The following is a 23301-nucleotide window of genomic DNA, read 5'->3' as shown; positions in this document are numbered from 1 at the left end:
GAGAGGCAAAGGGATTGGAATTAGAAGGAAAAGTGAGAGAGGAGGAGGGGGGAGGGGCACTTCGAGGAGGGGGAGAAGAAGAGGAAGGGGTTGGATATTTTGGAGACTTAGTTCAAGTTTTTTTTTTTTTTTTTTCATTTAATAGGCTCCCATTGAGGGTCTTTAGAATAATTTGTTTCTTCTATTTCTCTCTTTGAACATCTATTTGCAAAATTATCATATTCATGAAATACCTTACATTTGAATGGAAATTTCTCATAATCCAGTTGTTGAATGTGTGCCCAGTTTTCTACCTTGATCTTCAATTCTTTTGGTAGTCCCTTTCCCTAGTCAAATTCCACATAGATTCAAGCACAAGCATGCATGTTTTCCTTTGGTTCACTTTAGTCTATATATTTTCTAAATGTGTTGCCTATTGCTTTGACAGATTCATCCCCCCAACAATGAAGAGGAAGGTGCGGGAGGTGTACCCAAACTAGAACAACATTAGGAACATCAAACGCAGAATCAAAGTTCAGAGTCCATCTGTTTAAGTATGAGCCTCTAGTATCCATGAAGTAAGACTTGTTTCTAAAGATGACATCTATGTCTTCTTTGAATTAGAAATAGAAGGTGAAATAGCCTCTTCTACATAAGCATATAGATGTTTTGCCTTGATTTGAGGGAGACCAGTTTTTCTCAACCCATTATTGCAATGTTTTTGGAGATGGTCATAGGTTAGTGAACTGCCCAACCGGACCCTTCTCATAGAAGGAGAGAGCAACTCTTCGAGACAACGCAAGAGGTAGAACTATTTCTAGGATATCCTTAATATTTTTAACAGACTTAGAAACAACAAGATGGTCTGGAGGGGGGTCGAGCGAAGAAACAATGATATAGGAGCATCCATCTCACCATGAATGGGTGAAGTCTCTGCTAGGTCAAAGAAAAGTTGAATTTATTTTTATTTAGTCTTTTTGTTGGTTGACAGGAAAGCAGATAAGATTTTTATTATTTTATTTTATGTTAGTTAATGGTAGTTGAATAGTTATAGTCATATGTTGATATATTGTTAACAAACTGTCATTATCCTTTTATTTTAAAGGGAAAAGACAAATGTATTTGAAGAGGAAATCTTGTCATAATAACAAGTAACTGTAAGAGATTGTAACTGAAAAAGAGAAACTGTACAGTTTCATTAACTAGAACAGGGAACCTATAAATGTAACAGGACAAACCATGTAAGGGGTTCAGTTCAATACCTCTCACACTCAAATAAAAGTAACAACAGAGAATTCAAAGTTCTGTCCATCTGTATGCCTACTATAATTTATGTTTTTTGTTTAATGATTATTGAAATATACAACTAGCTATGTACAGATTCATGTAAACAAATACTTCGTTGCGTTTCCAGAGAGAGACAACCAGTGAATACAACAAGACTAGGAGCAGACATGATATCAGGGTTCGTAATTCATTGAAACAAACAGTGCAAGTAAACCAGAACTTCACACAGGCCAAACACCTACATGCCAAGCAATAGTTTCCACATTGCATCTTAAATGACAGCCAAGTAACATTGCAAGCAAATTCATAGAGTTTGTGTAATAAAAAAAATTTATACATTGAACTTCAAGCAAACTGAAGGCGTATGACAACAGTTTCGCCACAAAATATCGAGAAGACAAACAACATACGTCAACTACGTAATTCAAAAACAAAACCAATATTATTATATTTTCCCGGAAGAATTTCTTGCCAAATATTGCAAAGTCCAATGTATTAAACTTATACAACATAACAGTAAAAACCAAAATCGTGCACGCTCAAACCCTGGGCCACAAACCCTAGGTGAGGGTTTCAATCATAACATTTATACACGACATAGACACACAGACCCTAAACAATAAACCCTAGGTGAGGGTTTAGGAAGGAGCCATAGCTACACAAGAAATTTCAGTCAATATACCGTGGAAACCAAAGTTCCGATGAACCAGAGTATCGCTCATTGTGAGTGTTTGACAAACCCTTAACACTCAAAGAATAGAGTTAAAAAGACCAATACGACAGACTACCAGAAGTTAGAAGAGGCAGAGCCTACCAGGAAAAACTAAGGCATGTGATACCAAACCCTCCAACAACAAACCCCAACACCTGCACAGCCGAGAATACACAGGTGTTAGAAATATACTGCAATAGAAGTGTAATTATAGAGATGGAAAGAAAAACTAAGCTATTAAGAATTCCAATAGATACCTGAGGGTTCACAGTGAGGCCAGAGACCAGTGTTCCAGTGACAGCATCGATGGACTGAGGAGAACAAGGAGAAATCCAGGTCAAGAACCGCAGGAGGAGGCTCATGAGTTGAAAAAAGAGAAGGATAGATTACTTGTGTATGCCAGAGACGGAAGAGAGCCATTGAGCCAGGCCTGAAAGTAAATATACGTTGAGTTTCCAAACCATATGAGAAACATTAGTGCATGAGTCAACATACAGCGGCCTGAGAGCCCACGACAGAAAGAAACCAAACACAATAGGGGTATTACCCTCGCAACTATAGGACGAGTCACAACCAGCTACGAACCAAGAAACAAGGACCAATACAGTCATAGCTCCGAGTAATTAGAAACATAACCAGGACTTGTAGCATAGCTGCCCACTGAACCTCGCAGAGAATTGTAGAGGAAACCCTCGATGGGGAAATAACAAAAGACCGAGAAGACCACCGAACAAGGGAACAAACAAAGAACTGGGCAGAAGATGCAAACATCAAGGTGAGTATCTTTTCATTAACACATAATTGAATGCACATCAACCGAAATATAAAATATATGTATTGCATTTCATTCGCGTGTTGTCATTCCGTATGATTAAATCAACCAAATAGATATTATAAATCATTCTCTTTACGACAAGTGTATAAAGTGTTGGGCTGGTCCCATCAAAGTGGTATCAGAGAAGGCTAAATTGATTGAAGATATGGAAAGAGGAAGGTGACGTCATGGTAGAGGTGCTCGACAGTTGGCAGAGGAAGGATTGAGAGAGGAGATTCGAATTCTTGTTGCCCATTTGGAGGCAATGGAGGTAGGGAGAAGAAGAGACCCGGAGATAGGTGATGAGAGTGAGGAGGAACCTGAAGTAGCATCAGATGGACCAGAAGGTGAGAGTCCAGAAGTGAGATTGTTGAGATCTACTCTAGTAGCAAGTAGTAAACCCAAGCTAGAACTCCAAACCTATGACAACAGTCTGTCTATTGAGGTTTTATTGGATTGGATTAGCGAGATGGATAAGTATTTCGAGTACGAGGAAATCACTGAAGACCATAGAGTTAGGTTCGCTACGACAAAATTGAATGGACATGTAGCCTTATGGTGGGATAGTATCCAGAACGAGAGGAAAATATTGAAAAAGCTACCGATTAAAACATGGTCAAGGATGGTGGCCAAGTTAAAGGGCAGATTTCTGCTAAAGGACTATTAGATTGCACTACATAGGCAGGTGTAGAATCTGAAATAGAAAGGATTGATGGTGAGGGAGTACACGAAAGAGTTCTATCAAGTGAATTTGCGAGCCAGATATATAGAGGATACTGCGGAAAGAATAGCTAGGTATGTTAATGGGTTAAGGTTAGATATTTTAGATGAAATCAGTATTTTGTCTCCGAAAAACATTGAGGAAGTGTATCAGAGTGCGATGAAGGCTGAAGAGAAAATTACCAGAAGGAAGAATGCCCATAGAGGACGAGGAGTCGACAAGGGAAAAGGCCAATCATATGGTAGAGGGCAGACTGCTAGTAATAATGAGGAAGGTAGCAGTTCCAGAGCTTCGAGATCAGCAGACAAAGGTGATAGCTCGAGAGGCGGTAGATCATCCTAGCAGGGCAGAGGTAACGACCGAGGAAGAGGGGCTAGTTACCAATGTTATAGGTGTCATAAATGGGGACACAGATCGTTTGAATGTCCGGAAGCAGAACAAGCTGTACATCAGGGTGCATATGTTGCACAGCCAGAAGAAGTAGCGGCACCTCCCCAAGAAGCAGAAAATGCTCCAGAGATAGGGGAAGCTTTAGTGCTCCATAAGGTATTGTTAAAACCAGTCAAGGAGATCACCGACCAGACACAATGAAAGGCTTTATTTAGAATAGTTTGTAAGTCATGAGGTAAGTGCTGTAAATTAATTATTGACAGTGGTAGCACTGATATTTTAGTGTCCACAGAGATGGTAGAAAAGCTGGTGTTGAAGCGTTTGAAACATCCAAACCCTTACAGAGTTTCCTGGTTGCAAAAAGGCCATTAGTTGCTGGTAGATGAACAGTGTGAGGTGGAGTTTCAAATAGGCAGATATAAAGACAAAGTTGTTTGTGACATCATGCCAATGGATGTATGTCACATACTGTTGGGTAGGCCTTGGCAGTATGACAGGAAAGTGGTACACGATGGATTGACGAAGTGTTATAAATTTGTTAAGGAGGGAATCAAGCATACGCTTGTGCCCATCAAGGAAGAAGGGGCAACAGAGACAAGTGAACCAAGAGCATTGTTGATTAGTGGAAAATAGTTTCTAAAAAAAGTTTAGGATAGTGAGATAGGTTACGCAGTAGTAAAGAAAGCAAGGACATTATTGTTGCATACAGAGGTATCAAATTCACCTATGGAAATCGAGGAGATGTTGCAGGAGTTTACAGATATAGTGGTAGATGACTTGCCAGACAAATTACCCCCCAAAAGGAGCATAAGTCATCATATTGACTTCATACCCGGAGCCAGTTTGCTGAACAAAGCGGCATATCGAATGAGCCCCAAGGATAATGAAGAGGTTAGAAAGTAGGTGCAAGAGTTATTAGACAAGGGATTGATAAGTGAAAGCTTGAGCCCTTATGCAGTCCCAACGGTTCTCGCCCCCAAGAAGGGAGGAGAGTGGCGGATGTGCACCGACTTAAGGGCCATCAACAAGATCACCAAACGGTATAGGTTTCCACTACCGCGGATGGATGACATGATGGATTGTTTAAGTGGGGCATCGTATTTCTCTAAGATAGACTTGAAGAGCGGTTACCATCATATTTGAATATGAGAGGGGGACGAATGGAAGACAACCTTTAAGAAGAATGAGGGGCTGTACGAATGGCTAGTCATGCCCTTTGGATTGAGCAATGTGCCCAGTACATATATGAGGTTGATGAATGAGATGCTGAAGGATTACATCAGGAAATTTGTGATTGTATACCTAGACAACATACTAATTTTCAGCAGGACAAGGGAAGAACACCTCCAACATGTGTGTAAGGTGTTGGAGAAATTATAGCCGAACAAACTGCTAATAAACTTGAAGAAATGTACTTTTTTTGCAGAGGGAATTGGTATATTTGGGCTTTGTAATAGCAGAGAATGAACTGGTATATTCGAGGTACGTAGCTTTCATAGGTTAGCAAGCTTTTATAGGAAATTCATAAAGAACTTCAGAGAAATTTTTGCACCAATGTTGGACACCATTAAAAAGGCCAGCCAACGTTTTCGATGGATAGATGCAGTGGAGAGAAGTTTCCAGTTGTTAAAGAAGAAGATTACCGAGAGGTTGATCCTGAGATTACCAGATTTCAAGAAGTTATTTCAGGTTCACTGTGATGCTAGCGGGACAACAATTAGAGCTGTGCACAACCAGGAAGATAAGCCTATAATGTTTTTCAGTGAAAAGATGAATGAAAGTCGACAAAAATATTCATCATACTATAAGGAGTTCTATGCAGTTATACAAGCATTAAAACACTAGAGGAATTATTTGTTGGGAAACGAATTTGTGCTATTCTCAGATAATTCTGCACTACAGTATGTAATGCAACAACACAAGCTGAACCACAAACACGCCAATGGGTGGAGTATTTGTAGAGTTTCAATTTCGTATTGAAGCATATTAGCGAGCAAGCAAATAAAGTAGCGGATGCACTAAGTAGGAAATATCTAAGTAGGAGAGCCTACCAGGAAAAACCGAGGCGTGTGATACCAAACCATCCAACAGTAAACCCCAACACCTGCACAACCGAGAATACACACGTGTTAGCAATATACTGCAATAGAAGTGTAATTATAGAGCTGGAAAGAAAAACTAAGCTATTAAGAATGCCAATAGATACCTGAGGTTTCACAGTGAGGCCAGAGACCAGTGTTCCAGTGACAGCACCGACGGACTAAGGAGAACAAGGAGAAATCTAGGTCAGGAACCGCAGAAGGAGGCTCATGAGTTGAAAACTAAGAAGGATAGATTACCTATGCACGCCGGAGATGGAAGAGAGCCATCGAGTCGAGCCTGAAAGTAGACATACGTTGAGTTGCCAAACCAGACGAGAAACATTAGTGCATGAGTCAACATACGGCGGCCTGAGAACCCACGGCAGAAAGAAACCAAACACAACAAGGGTCTTACCCTGGCAACTACAGGACGAGTCACAACCAACTACAAACCAAGAAACAAGACCAATACAGTCATAGCTCCGAGCAATCAGAAACATAACGAGGACTTGCATCATAGCTGCCCACTGAACCTCGCGGAGCATCGCCGAGGAAACCCTCGATGGGGAAATCGCAAAAGACTGAGAAGACCACCGAACAAGGGAACAAACAAAGAACTGAGCAGGAGATGCAAACATCAAGGCGAGTACATTTTGGTTAACACATAATTGAATTCACATCAACTGAAATCTATAATATCTGTATTACATTTCATCCATGTGTTGTCATTCCGTATGATTAAATCAACCAAATAGATATTATAAATCATTCCCTTTACAACGAGTGTATAAAGTGTTGGGCTGGTCCCATCAAACAAGACTGGAAAAAGCTAGAGAAACAACATCAGAGCGGGGCGCAGGAGCAGAGTGAGCCCACTCTAGATCAAATTATTGAGGGGCCACGGGGAGAACACAGTGGCTAAATGAGGAGGAGAGATCTCATGGGGAGAGCACAGTGCAGGAGAGCAGTGATTTTTTATGATTACCAGTTTTAAAGTTGTAGTAATTATTATGAATTAAAAATTTATATAATTATAATATACTTTTATATAATTATAAGTAAATATTCACAATATATATATATATATATATATATATATATATATGTTATAAAGATTAACAAAAAATTATTGAGTCTAGAGACACTTTCAAGCTTAGTATGGTAGAGATATTGTAATGTAATGCCTTGTTAAACATTTTTTACACAAAAATAAAAATAAACATAAATTTAATTATATCCATTTTAACTTCATATCGAACTTAAAAAAATATTCACACTGACACAATTTATACATTATAAATATATATAATCATAATTACTTACGAGATGTTTATGTATATGATAATTATAGTTATACTAATTAAATATATTTTTTTCATTCATAATAACAATTACTACTTTATCTTTATTGTTTATTAATATTTAAAAAAATATAATGACTAAATTCTTACGTATGGATTATTTAATCATTTATCTAAAATCTATAAAAATATATATGATATCCAACTTATAGTTCTTTTCTATGATTAAGAAAACATATTTTTATATAATTATAAATATTCTCATTCTACTCTAATATTGCCCATTTGTAATTATTAGAGTATAAGAGTATGACCTTCACATGCAAATGGAGCTATTCACATAGAAACAATTTATAGTTTATTAATGTTAACCAATTTTATAATAATTAGATTATTATATAAATTATTTAAATTTTATAATCATTATGAATATAATGTTAGAATAATAATTATCATGAATGGGAAGTTATGATTTTATATGTGGGATGTTCATGTAAATGTATTTTAAAATAAATATACTCATATTTATATTTAGTGACACAATTTGTAATTCTAAATATCAGGAAAAAATTATAGTAATTAAAATGTGGATTATCAAAATATTTTTTTAAGTATAAAATAATAATTAATATTTTAATAAATTCGTAATTGATTATTGTTATTAAGTTGAGAGGCTTTTTCTAATTTAATATGGTAGAGATGTTGTAATTAATGTTTAACATTTTAACTAGTTCAAATTACATAAAAATAAAATTTAAATAAAAAACTAATGTAATATAATGTAAACATTTTAACTCAGTTAAAATAAAATAAAAAAATAAAATTAACAAAATAACAAAATAAAAATAATTCTATAAAAACAAAATAATAATAAAAATAAAAATGGCCCATGATAATATAACCTATTTAAAGGGGGAAATTAAACAAACCTAGATCTATCTTTACTCTAGATCCATCAAGCATCTGGAGGGATCAAATCTCTTGGTATGTAAACTTCTTCTAGAGTGAAAAGATATGTCATACCTGTCACCACTCGTAGACCCGAAGTTAAGATGGGTCTAGGCTGGTCATAATGGATGAAAATTATACTGTCATAATAATTATAATTATATTTAGCTCATAACAAGTTCATGCATATGTGCTTTAAGTAAATATATTAGTATCATGATTTATAATTATAAATATAAGATAAATTATAATCATTATAGTATTATGTATACTATTTAAATATTTATCCAAAATTTATAATAATTATAAATGTTATATTATAGTTGTAATTGGTTATTGTTAGCTTTTATTATGAATGAGAATATATACTTATAATTAGCTCAAGAGAAATTCATGCATATGTGTTTTATAATAAGTATATTTACATTTTATGAAGGCAGGAGTAGGATGGGTCTTTTATTGCCTCGACGAAGAAATAGAGTCAAATTTTTCTTAGGGATTAGGTTGCGCAACAAATAACCAATCAATAGCTCTAGCCCTATGGTAAGGCTTGAAGATTACAATTGAAAGGGGGATTCATCAGCTATCTGTTTTTGACGATTCTATGATAGTTATTCAAAAGCTCCACCAAGAGATATATCTCCTTGAAAGAGACCAGTCTTCGATTTTCCCCATAATAAGGTTTTGAATCCAAAGGTTTGAAGCAATTTCCTTCTACCAATTCAAAAGAGAACAATCAAAGTTTTGTTGAACCACCCAGTAAAGGATCAAATTTAGATCAAGGAATAGTAATCCAAGACCAAGGGACACCATTCTTACTTCATATTCAATGAGTTTTCAATGAAACATGAACAAAATAATCATGTCCGATTTAAGCTTCTTTGATGAATTTATTAAATCAAAATCAAGGGTTAACATGCCATTTATTAATGTCTCCAATCCCATGATAGTGAATATACCTAAGGGCCAACAAATTTACAAGTCAAACCATGATGGAAATGAGTCTAGATGGGAGAGCAAGGTGAGAGATGACACGTTAGAGGACATGTGTAACTTCATCCCATGTGAATTTAAGTTTGGCATAATGGTTTTTCTAGTCTGTACAGGACTAGCACTCAAGCAGTTAAGTTCGCATGAGCTTGGAAGAAGCGTGAATGATTTAGTCATCGAAATTTGTGTTAGGAGAATGTAGGGTAGGGAAAATAGTATTCAATGTGAAGAGTTGGTTGATGGAGCAAGAATAATTCATGTAAATAATTATAAATGGTATCTATTGGTGTTGTAATTATCGATGGTTATCATTATATCTTGCGTTCCTTATAACATGGCATCACTAAGTCGAGACAATCATGGGAGAGATGGTGAGGATCAACTGTTGGTTATAATGGAAGATCTCTCATCCCTCCTAGCCAAGTTTGGTGACCAAATGACTTTGGAAGCCCATTATCACTTCTCTATGATCTCTCATTAATTGGAGGAACTACACAAGGATTTAGAGAGTTTGCATCTTAATATGGAAAGTCTGGCAACCAAGGTAAATTTTCTAAGTTGAAAGGTGGATAAGATTGAATTTACAGTGGAAATAGCTATAATGGGAATTCTAAACGAAGTGTATGGAATCCCTGAGCTCTCTCCTCATTATGGGTGGGTCGACATACTACATCACAAGCCCCAAGAATATACACTAGCTGCGATACTCCCATAGCATATGGAAGTAGAAAAAAACATACAAGTTGGATGTTCCCAAGATGAAAAGGAGGTTAGCAATTAACTAAATTTGTCTTTATTTAATATTTTGTAAGTTTACTTAATATAATGGCGATCCAAATTTAAATAGGAACACAACAAATTACAGATATCACCATAAATAGAAAGATGCTTGATAGAAATAACACTTCATTTCATTAATATCAAATACTGAAATATGCTTACAAATAGAATGGAAACAAGACTAGCTCGGGCAATGGTAGCTTATCTCTAAGAAGAGATGTGGCAGCTACATGCCTTTGAACTATGTTACAATGAGGCTTGCGCACCTATTTATTATTGAGATGCAATGGCAAACCCCAAATATCAAAAAACCTAACCCTAGGAGATGAAACACCAAACTATGGGCTCCGTTGGGGTAAATTGGTACATCAACTTCTGGGGGGCGTAACTTTGGCATACAATCTCCATTTAATGTGTATGATACCTCGTTAGAAAGATCTATCGAAGGAATACAATTTCTGATAGTGAAAACTGAGTTGAATTCTTGAATTTATTGTCGATGATTTTCCAAAAAACATCGTTTAGGGCCTCAAAACGGCTCAAGCAGTTCAGGACGTGAAAACCTGCCAAAAAATATTAAATTGTGTTATAATTAAGGAAATTGAAAACATGAAAGAAATAATGGTGGGGGTCCAAGTTGAATAGGCTAGTGGCCACCAATATGCACCTGGAACAATCCTCCCCCCTTAGGAAGAAATGGTCCCCATTGCATTGAGTTCCTCCATGAGATGGGGACACTTCTGCTGAACTTGGTCCCTGTGAGTCACTTGCCTTGGTGAAGGAGTTGGCCTACTTTAACAACTCGATATAGTTGGATTCTTTTGTTGTCAGATGTTCTTGATCTATGTGTCCATGATCCAATCAATTGTGTCTTCTTCCATGTAGTCTGTATTTAACTCTGTAGGTGTGATTTGTTCTGCAATGTTTGATGTGTCCAACAATGGTGGGAAGTATGGTCGAAGGTAGTCCACATTGAACACTAAGTGTAGGCCAAGGAATGGGGGAGTGCTAAGCTCAAATGCATTGTCTCCTAGGACCTTGGTAATGGTGTAAGGACCATATCATAGTGGTCTGAACTTCTGATAGGTTTCAATAAGGTGTTCATTTTGAAAATGCAACTAGACTTTGTCGCCCACCTGAAACTTGTGTGGCACCTAATGTTGATCATGTCCTTGCTTGTACTTGGCATTTGATTTCTCCAAAATGTTTGGACCTATTGGAGGATGTGTTGAATGTGTTCAATGAAGCTATTTTCCTTGTTGGTTTCAGACTGGATGTGAGTCAAATCTACCCAAGTAGTTGCAAAGGCCACAACAATGGGACATAGTGGTTGGAATCCCAAGACCACCTAAAAGGGGTTATGGGGAGTCGAGCTATGGAGAGCCCCATTATAGCTATGTTGGACATAGGGGATCCTCTCATCCCATGTGTGCGGATGCTTTTGAGTTGTACATGTGTAGAATATGTATGATCATCATGTTGATGACCTTTGTATGGCCACCAGTTTGGGGATGGAATGTTGTGCACTTAGTGAGCTTGATGTCCAACATCGACCATAGACTGGACCAAAATATACTAAGGAAACTTTTGTCCTGATTTGAGATGATAGACTATGGGATCCCAAAGTGTACCCACACTTGTTCAAAGAAGATTTTAGTGGTGGCTTATGTTCTAACATTCTTCTTGTAGGCCACCATAATGGCCATCTTCGAGAATCTATTGATGACTGTAAATAGTCGTTGCCATGCTTAGTAGAAGGAAGGCCTGATATGTAATCCATGGAGATGGATTCCCAAGGTTAACTAAGGGTAGGAAGCAGAGTATAGTGGCCTTGCTTCTTAATGGTTTCTTTGGAAATGGTGTAGGAGGTGCAAGATCCGATGTACTTCTCGACATCTTGTCGAAGATTCAGCCAATAAAAATACTTATGTGGTAATGCCACTATTTTCTTGACCCCAAAATGCCCAACGACTCGACCGTAGTGCCCTTCAAAAATCATCTTGGCATGCTCACTTGAAGGAACACAAAGGTGCCCAGGTGGCATAACAGTGCATCTAAGAGGTGAAAATCTGGAACTTGTTGACCCTCCAAGAGCATCTGGTATGTGTGGTCAAATTTTGGTTCACTTTTGTATAGAAGTGGCCAATCAAAATTATTGTGCCCATAAGAGTTGAGCACGGTGGTTAACACAATGATCGGTGGTCGATTGAGGCAGTCTACAACATTATTAGTGTTGCCTTCTTGTACTTGATATTCAAATGGAACTATTGTAGGTATGTGTACCACTTCTGATCGTGATCATTCTACAACTTCACTTGCGTTTGTATCAACTGCAGTGATCGGTGGTTTGTGTGGATGACCGTTTCCTTTCCCAAAATGTAATGCTTCCATTGTCGACAAGCCTGCATGATCAAATACATCTCTTTGTCATAAGTGGGATACTTCTAGACTATGTCTAAAAGTTTCTCACTATGATATGCCACTAGAAGCCCCTATTGAGTAAGGATGTCATCCAATTATACCACTAAAAATGAGTTGGAAAACGACTATAAGATGTCATCAATCAACCTTATGAAGGTTGCAGGAGCATTTTTCAACCCGAACGACATAACCAGCCATTCGAAAAGGCCCTCCTTGGATTTGAAGGCAGTCTTCCACACATCATAGTGTTCAATTGGGACTTAGTGATATCCATACTTCAATTAGATCTTGCTAAAATATTTGGCCCCGTTGGGTTGGTCCAGAAGGTCATCAATCCATGGGATTGAGTACCTATTTCGGACAGTGATCTGGTTCAGCGCTCGATATTCAATACAGAATCTCCAAGTCCCATCCTTCTTCTATACTAACATAATCTGGCTCCCACAGGGTGATGAACTCAGCTGAATGTGACCTTTCTGCAGTGGCTCCTGTATCTGCTTCTTGATTTTGTCGTTCTCTAGAACAGAGTGTCGATAGATTGGTCCATTGGGTAACGATGCACCTGGGATCATATCGATGGAGTTTTTGACCTCGTAATGTAGGGGCACCCCTGCGATGGAGGTGAAGATGTCTTTGTACTCCTCCACGAACTTTTCCATTTGTTGTTGTCATGCGAAGGGGCCTTGTCTTGAGGTCTTGGCCACCATATTCTTCTTTCCCTTAGGGTGTATCATTAAGAAAACAAATTTCCTAGTTTTGGAAATGAGTTTATTGCATTGTTTTTCAAAAATCAAAGAGATGGCAGTAGGCATTGCTACCCCCTGTATCTTGTACAACTTATTTCCCAAGGTAACAATAACTATGTGAGGCCTTGAATCATACATAGCATGTCACTTCCACAAGTATGGTTGGCCTAATAATACATCAAAAACATGAAGAGGAGCAACGTGACATAATACCTCATCCATGAATGGCTTGATGCTATATGGAAGGCGACACTGCGGGCTAATGCAAAGATCCCGTCCTTGGTGAAGCCACCCGATGGTGTATGGTTGTGGGTGTGTTGTGCTCACTACGACCAGACACTTCAAGACCTCTACTGAAATGATGTTCTTTTGGCTCCCGCTATCAACAATGAATTGTAGTATGGAACCATTTACCCACATCGCGAAGAGGAAGAGGAACTCCTCCTCCTCTAGATCTTCGAGCTTCTCCTTCTGAATCTTCATGGTGGAAATGGTTGCATTGGGCTCCGCATCGATAATATGCTTCCCTTTGGCATTCCCCTTGTCGGGTTTTGACTCAGAGTCAGAACATGCATCTAATTCAAAAGCCTTAAGCTCGACCATGAGTCACTGCTTGGCCTGACACTCACTTGTGTTGTGAGTGCAGGTTTTATGGAACTCACACCACTTTCTCATGTCCTTCTTTGGCTTCATAGTGTTTTTCTTTGTTTGTAGCTTTGGTGGGTTGTCCTGGGTCATCCCACTTTGGATTTTTCCTTTGTTTTGTGGTTTGGGGGCACCTTCCCTTGCTTCAGATTCACAAATCCAAAGGCTTGCTTTTTCTGTTTAAGCTTCTTTTCGATATTGACAACGTATCATTACGTCGTGCTAAGCAAGGAGATGTCTAGGAACTCCATCTCATCCTGGATGTAACTGTGTAGGTAGCTGCGATACTTGAGTACCAACTGTTTGTTAGAATCCTTGATACCCAACTTCCTGGGAACGGTATGAAAAAAATTGGTAAACTCTGGCACGTGTTGGTCCCTTCCCTGCCACAATATGGTCCACTTTATGTATTTATCCTCATATCTCACAACATGGTAGTAAACTCCTTGATGGCTTCCTAGAATGACTTCCAAGTGGGTAAGGCTGAAAACAGTGAGGGTGTACTTTCATCCTTCTACTCATAGTAGGTTTCCCACCAATCCTTGACATGGGGGGCAACTTTAAGAAGCGAAAAAGTAATCTTTTCTAGGCTGGAAAAATCATAAATAGAAAAATATCCTTCTAGCATATTTAACCATTTATCTATGACGTCTGCATCTATTTGGCCATCAAGAGTACCTTATTGATGAGCTACCAATGAGGTATGATGTGAATTTATTTCAATTTATTTTAAATCTAATGGAAGTTATGTGCTTGGTACAAGAAGCACGTAAGTGCCCGGGTTGGGTGATTAAAACCAACTGCAAGAATCAGCAGCAACTTTGAAAGGAATTCGAACAAGCAATAATATGTTGGTAAAGCACTTCGGGAGCAGGGCCATTGTGGGACTCTGGTACCCAATAGTGTCCATTGATTTCCATGAGCATGCTATGACAAATATGATGGTTTCTAGGCAGGTATATTCATTGGTTGTTTGACCATCCACTATGTGGAATCCTTGCCAAGAGATGGATCGGTTAGGATAGGGGATGTCGAGGAACTTGGAAGGTGAATAATCGCAAGGAAGGGGTGACCAGATTGCTTGAGGGACTGTGTAGTAGAGAAGGGAAGATCAAGGATGGATTTGTTTTGGTCATTAGCATTTCAAGATGGAATCAGATGCACATTGGGAGTGCACCCTAGAATAATGAGGTAGTAACTGTTCGCTAAGAGGACAAGTGGCGTAGGAATGTAGCACTAGAAATTGGGTGTAGTTTGACTTTGGAAGTGGATTTTGGACTTCTTGGGAAGGACGTGAATCCTACAATTACTTTGAGGGTGGAGGTGAGCCTCTGGATTCCCTTGTTGTGGATGTAGGCATCATGTCCTTTTATTTGTTGGTTGAGAAAATGTGCATATGTGCATGTGTGTATATGTGTGTATTATTGTAAATACTATATCGATCAAGATTTATAAATCTCCATATACAGTATGATTATTTGTTGGATGAAGCAAATGTGTATGTGTGCATATGTGGTTATTATTGTAAATACTCTAATAATTTGTGTTATAAAGCTCCAATAAATGCTATGTTTGTCATATTTTAGCATATGGTTATCGTAAATACTACAACAAACTATGTTATAAAGCTCCATGGGAAATATGTTTTGTTTTCAGTGGTCTTGCTGATTATACGTGTCATTGAACACCGATGATGGTGTTCCCCCAAAGGGGATAGTTCTGTAACAACCGTAGTTAAAAATCCATGTAAAAATATATAAGATCACGATTATGGGGCACATATTCCAAGTTGAATGGTGGGAAAAACATCCTAGTGGGTGTTCATTCAATTCATCATGGCTGAGGAAATTGGAAAAGGCAATGGAAAAGGCTTTGGAAAGGAAAGAGACATTAATTGGAATTTTATTTATTAAAATAAAGGAAATTAGGAGAAAAGGAATGTGAAAGGTCGCAGGTTACATGTGAGGAGGGAATTGAAGGAAAATAGTGGAAAATGAAGAAAATAGAGGCCTCATTAATAAAAATGCTTTTGATGACCAGTTCATGGCTTTTGGCCAATTTAGTTTTGGATCTTTCTCATTATTCTCTCTCTCACACACTCTTAGACACTTAGAATTTTCTTGGAGCATTCTAGCTTTGGAGCAAGCAAGGGAAAAATAAGCAAAGGAAGAACAAGGAAAGGAAAGAAAAGAAAAGATCAAACAAGGAGGAGCAAGATCACGCAACTTCAGTAGGAAAAATTACAGGTAACATATTGCATGTGTGATTTCCTAGATGGATTTGACATGCATGGCTTTGCATGTTGGTAGATGGTTCTTTGCTATCAGTGGCATAGTTTTGTAGGGTTATGACAATGGTTTTCAGCCTTGCCTTGGCTTTTTCTGTATATCCATGGTGTGATGGGGTTTTTTCTTGATTTTGAGCTTTGTAATTGTCGGATGGTTTCAGAATCCGGGGCAGACCCCTTGACTGGTTTTGGCGGGATACATGGTAAATCCTGAGGGCACAGTCTTAGTTTAGGGCATAGTGATATGGTATGGATAGTGGTAAATCTTGAGAGACAAGGAAACAAAAAAAATCCTCAAGGGTAGTGATGTAGTTCGAAGGCATTCCAAGCTCGGTTTGGTTTTGTGATCTTGGTGTTGGTTTTGGTGAGATCACGGTTTGGTGAGGGTGGAGGTGGTTTAACCTCTCAATTCCCTTAGTTTTTTTTGGATTGGTTTATTCATGATATCCCACATTCATGCTTGAAATATGGCACGGGGGTGACTGGTTGAAAGAAAGATTTGGTTCAACCATGTCTATGGCCGGGTGGTAAGTGGAAGTCCCGAACTTGGTTGGCTCTTTCCTATGTTTAGTAAAAGATAATTTCACTTTCTTTTGTGTTTTTAAATATGTGGAATCAATGTTTGTTATCTGAATGTTATTTACATGATTTAATGTTGGTTATAAGCATGGTTATATGATTGGTTATAGTCATGGTTATTTCATGTATTAACTTGTAACTAAAAGGATAATGGATGCACGATGTCAAAAAAGTTAAGGCAAGAGGTTTATGATCCTTCTTGTAAAGTTTCATATGATTTATCAATCATTTATGTTGTGTCTTGTATTCATGTCCTGTAGATTGCATTTATGCCAAGTTCTTGATAGAATGTCAATCCTGGTTGGGGATGGTCAGACCTAGTCTCGAAGCCAATTTTTGGCTTCAAAATCTTGTTTTCATGTAGATTATGGATTCTGAAAGCTATAGGGGTTTTCGGGTAGTGACCTGGATTCTGGGGTTGAAAAGTGGCACAAATCTTGGAGCCACAGACACAAATATGAGTAGAAAAGTCCCCAAACGCACCCATGCCTTATTGTGCGAGCATCCTCCCAAATGTATCCTTGTCCATATCAAGGGAGCGTCCAGGGTTTTGTGCACCAAAAACTTAGTGGGACCCAAGGATTGGTCATGGAGATGACTCAGAAGGCTTTTAGGAGTCTTGTAGCTAGTATAAAAGGTCTTTGTTGTGGGTTTCCGTTGATTCCATTTCCCTAAAGTCACCTAGGAGGTTGAGTCAAGTAGATGTGAGGGAAGGTGGCATTACAATTTTTGGCTTACTAACACCCTCATTTGTAAGATTTGAGTTTGTATACTTGGAGGGTCTTTTATTGTCTTTGTGGTGTAATCCTTTATTATTCAAGAGATATAGGAAATTTTTGTATGAATTGCACACTCATATTATTTCAAAGTTAATTTAATAACTATGTATTATTTTGGAAAGATGACTTATACACAATTCCTTAGTCTCTATGTTGAGTAATATTCCTAAATTTCCACTCTACTTCAATTACTTAGTTGTATTAGAATTTCCTGTAAATTAAAAAAGTTAAAGGGTTTCCAAGTTTATCTACATTTCATGCATATCAAGGGTTCCACAATTATTATTACTTCTACGCATTCTGGAGAAAATAGCCAAGTTATAATATGGTATGTGTATCTTCAATCTATATATATATATATATATATATATATATATATCTTCATTGTAATTAGATTTTCATTCGATTATTCTCAGTCTCTTACGCTACAATTATCATACCTGTAAATTTTATACACAATTACGCTTCACATGTAATTAATATTTGGGTTTTTATTCTTTATTTCTACAATTTTTTGGAAGGATTTAGGGACTGAATTTCTGGGTTTCCAGTTTTCTTGACCCATAATCTAACCTTGATAGCTCCCACCAATCTGTCTTCTCTATATATTTTTCTGAAAATTGAACATAATTTTCCACTTAAGGGCTTTCGTTATGCAATTTTCTTCCAGTTTTTTTCATTTTGGTTATGACGGTCCTTCCTACGTCTAGTGTGAGGGCAAGGAACTACTTTATGGACATTAGTTCCTCAATTGGGCTAAAATCTTACCCATTTCCTCTTGAAAATATTTCCTATTATATACAGAGTTGATTCCAAGATGTCAATTTTAAACTATTCACACAATAAAAAATCACACTTCACTATTCAGTTTCCATTAAAGGAAAGAAAACAAAAACGTTTTTAGAATACTCATATTTTATCTCATTAATTACCAATGGACCACCAAGTCACTAGGAATGCAATGCTCCACACAACCATTGAGATCAACCTTTCACTGCATCTCCCCCCGAGCTCGTTGTGCTCCTAGAGTAGTTTTGGATAGTAACAACTCCAAGTTATTCTTTCTTCTTTAAGCTATTTGGTCCCTACCAGATGTAGCTAAATATTAGAAATCTAAGCATTCAAGCTTCAAGTAGACTCCACTGGCCAACCAACTCTAGATTCCTTTTGCAACAATATCTCTCTTGACTTTTGTAAAAAATCCTTCCTCTCTTCCCTTGCTTGAGGTTCCTCTAACCCTTTTGGATTTTCCTTCTTTCTTCTTTTTTTTGAGGAGGAAATTGGATAGGTAACCACCACACCCATAACTGTCTAATTACCTAGGATGTGAGTTTCTTCTAGCATTGCTTCCCAACTTGATTTCTTCATGGTCCATACATAAATATTTATTAAGTAAACCAAAGTTAAAATCAAAGTAAATATGTGTCTATATACATACTTATATATACCTACTTAATGTTCAACCTTCTCCGCCTTAATATTTACAAGGATACAAGGGGACATTACATTGAGAAACTATAAAAATTAACTAAATTATAACTTTGTTTCAATTATCTATTATAATTAATTACACCAAGAGGCTCTATACAACCTAGTATAAGGGAGACGTGTAGGTGTAATTTATGAAACTACGTAAACATTTTTACATTTTAGCCAATACTTTTAATGTGTTGCATTTTAGCCAATACGGTAGGCAGCTCTCTGTGGCTCTCCATTGAGGGTTCTCTGCGGCTCTCTGCGGCTCTCCATTGAGGGTTCTCGCATATATATCCAGCACTCGCATTCTGAACTCGCATATATTTAAACGCATGTAAACGCATGTAAACGCATATATTCTATTATGTGAGATAATATAATGGAGAATATAGTATTCTCGCAGGTCTAGTATTCTCGCAGATCTCGCAGATCTCTTCTGGTTCAGATCTCGCAGGTCTTTACTCGATAAGACAGAACTTCAGAGCTTTGCGTCGATCTCGCAGGTCTAGTATTCTCGCAGATCTCGCAGATCTCTTCTGGTTCAGATCTCGCAGATCCCGTGGATGTTCGTAATCTTTTGGAGGCAACAGAACGTGTGGGGGACGTAGCAGGTCAAAAGCTGTTCGTATGGAGGCAACGTAACGTGTGGAGGACACAGCTGCTGTTCCAGCATTCTTAGGGTCTGCGGTTCAAATATTTGTTGATGTTCCAGCATTCTCAGGTATTCGCCATACGGTATTTCCAGCGGAACGTGTGGACGACGCAGATCTGGGGACGGTCGTATCTCTTCAGATCTGCGGCTTGAGCTGCGTATCTCTTCAGATCTGCGGTTTGAGCTGCGGTTCGTAGTATCTGCGGTTGAGTGGGACGTTCGTATCTCTTTAGATCTGCGGTTTGGCTTTCGATCTGGTGCAGATCTGCGTAAAATATGGCTCCGAGCTTCGCAAAAATAACTGGTGGCTCATCCGCCTCTGGAGGGCAATCTCCTGCCCATATCGTGAGTGAATCCCCAGCTCCCACTATCCAAGTGGTCCAGGACTCACTCGATGAAGCTTTGAAGTTCTCCGAAAGTGCCCTAATTTGCCGGTTCAATGGTTTTTGGCTGCGGCTGATAGCACTCCACAATTGGATCTTGGAGGTATGGAAGCCTATCATTTCTGATGAAATTAATATCTACCCCTGTGCTAGAGGTTTCTTTATAGTAGATTTTGAAAATCCTGAAAGCAGACAATGTATTCTAGATTCCGGCCCTTGGTTTTGGGAAAAATCAGGCCTATTCATGAAGCCATGGAACCCATCATTCGATCCCTCTACAGCAGTGATAACCTCAGCACCAGTTTGGGTGAGATTGCCAAGCCTACCCTTGCATCTCTGGAATCTCTCCTCGCTAAAAGCCATCGGAAATGCAATTGGGAAATTTTACTGCAGGTGCCCAGAAACAGAGGAATATGCCAGAACCACCTATGCACGCATCTGTGTGGAAATGGATTTCAACACCGGATTCCCAGCTGAAATAAACCTAACAAGTAAAGACTATGTGTGGAACCAGAAGCTTGATTATGAAAGTGTCCTCTTCAGATGTCGATCGTGCTTTGAGACGGGGAATCTAGCCAAAAATTGCCCAAAAGCCTCTGAGAAAAATTTTGCTAGAAAAAACCACCACAGATCTACATGGTGGGAAGGAGCACAAAAAGAACACTACACTGTCATCAAAGAAGAATATTATAGAGAAAACTCTGAGTCACAAGAAATCAAGGAAGAAGGAAACAACTCTCAAAGCAAGCAAGGAGAAAGCCCGCCCCAACAAATCAACAGTTATGAGGATTTGAATACCGCAGAAAATAAATCTTCATTTAACAGCAAAGCAGATCTCCTAAACCAAACTTCTCCGACTATAGATCGTGAAGCTAAGACACCAATGTCCCAAGAACCAGAAGAGATGAAGGCGATGCAAGACAAAGGAAGTTGGAAGACCGTAGAGAAAAGAAAGAAAGCTACAACACCAATCTCGCCAAGAAAGACGAGGAGCCAGACAAGTAAAAATTAAGAAAATTGTAGGTTCGATAGACCAATTTGGTCTCAGTGGACGTTAACCATCATCATCATCATCATCATCATCATCATCAAGACATAAAGGAATTGTATACATTTACATGTCAACTGAATTAAATAATGATAAAAGGTTAACAGTAATATAGAGCATAGTATGGGGGTGATGTTGTAGTGTACATAGAAAGTTAAAAGTTAAAAGTAATAAAAATAATAAAATTCAATTTTTTAGATTGTAATTAAAGTTACTAATAACTTTTTAGAGAAAATAAAATCATAATATGCATATCACATTAAAATATATAACATATAAGTAGTAGCTATAAGTTAAGATCCATTTTGTCTAGGGGTCTTCAATAGAGGATGAGTTAAGATCCATTTTGTCCAGGGGGCTTGAATAGAGGATGACCCCAAGTGCTGAATTATGGCACTCCTTTCACTCCTTGATGTGAAGTCATGGTGCAATTCCTGACCCTAACTGGAGTGATATTTTGGCATGATGAAGATGTAATCCCCCCAAACTTACTAAAAAATAAAATTAAGTTCCATTTTACCTTATAAATTAAAACAATGATTTTGTAACCATATTTAAATATAATTAATAAGCCCATAAAAACGTTAATACTTACAATAAACTTACAATATAATAATATTACTTAACTATGGATATTCATGTCCACTTTACCGTAAATATTATTAACTTGTAAATACACTTTGTTACAATACTATGGACCAATATCATGACTCATGAATACCACATGTCTGAAATCCATTTCTCATGTCGAAATCAAAATATTTTATTTTATTTGAATTTAATTTTATAATGTTTTTTAATTCAATCTAAAAGGAAAAAAATACAATTAGTTTTGAAATACATCCAAACCCTCTATCACATTAAAATATATAAAATATAAATAGCAAGTATAACTCACTACTACACCAAGGGCAATTTGAAGACATTTTTTTAAGATAAAAGAAATTTTTTGTCTCAAAAGATCAATTTCTATTTTAGTTATTTTACATTAAAATCTAATATCAATTGAATTTTTTTAAATATAAACTTAAAGACAAAAACAGTTTGAGACAAAAATATTTTAAGACAAAATTTTATATTTAAGACAAAAATAGTTTAAGACAAAAATATTTTAAGACAAAAGCAGTTTGAGACAATAATATTTTAAGACAAAGCTTTATATTTAAGACAAAAATAATTTAAGACAAAATATTTTGAGATAAAACTTTATATTCAAGACAAAAGTAGTTTGAGACAATCATTTAAAGTCAAAGCTTTATATTTAAGACAATAACAATTTAAGACAAAATTATTTTAAGACAAAAATAATTTAAGACAAAATTGTTTTAAGACAAAACTTTATATTTAAGACAAAAACAATTTGAGACAAAAATATTTTAAGGCAAAACTTTATATTTAAGACAATGGCCACTTTAGATGAAACCTATTTAATACAATTAACAATTAAGACACAAACATATCAATTTAAGACAATATTATCTAACAACTACAAAATTGACTTTGACAGTGCACCCTAAGTCTGCCAGTTTGTAGGAAACTATTGTCTTGCGCTTATACCGAGGTTGTTATTTTACTTACCATTCACGTTATCTTATATAAAGAAAACATTTTTTTGGGCTCTTTGTTTTGTGGGGGTAGTCGACTAAGAAGAACACGACAACTTTTACTGACAAGATTTCTCAAACATCAATTCCCATTCTGTCCCTTCCATATATGTTGATATGATTAGAGACAACTTGTCTATCATTACATTCGGCACTGCTACATGGAGGGGGATTTTAAGAGAAAATAAAGATCTTGTCTTCAAATTTTCAATACGAGGCACTAGTAAAAAAGGTAAAGGTAAAGGATTAGGGATCCTTCTACTAGCATTCACAAAGTGGTTGGTTTACCATGGTTTTGTAGTGATATTCAATGAAGGAAAAGCGTTCCTGAGACACATAGCCACGGGACAAGTGAAGCAGATCAGGGTTCGTGTGAAGAACCTGTGTAATCTAGATGTGGAAGATTGTGTTGCATTAAGCACTAAGGTATAGAAAGTGCAGGTCACAATGTCAATGAACTTTGGCACAAAATACTTTTTGATTTGCAGCATGGTACCTCGAATATTATACAACAAATAAACACTGGTCTGTGTAAAGGATAACTTAGGAAGTTGGATGTATGCAAAGGATGTATGTCGAAAAAGTACATAAATCCACAAATTTCCGTGATGAGGACAACAAAGCACATGCAATCCTAGAAAGGATCCACTATGATGTTTATGGACATTTCTCCACAAC

The sequence above is a fragment of the Pinus tabuliformis genome, chromosome 4_1, assembly GCF_031772625.1.
Source record: "Pinus tabuliformis cultivar Carrire ecotype Pingquan chromosome 4_1, CPIR1, whole genome shotgun sequence".
NCBI classification, from domain to species: domain Eukaryota; kingdom Viridiplantae; phylum Streptophyta; class Pinopsida; order Pinales; family Pinaceae; genus Pinus; species Pinus tabuliformis.
Note: the sequence above shows the minus strand (reverse complement) of the source record.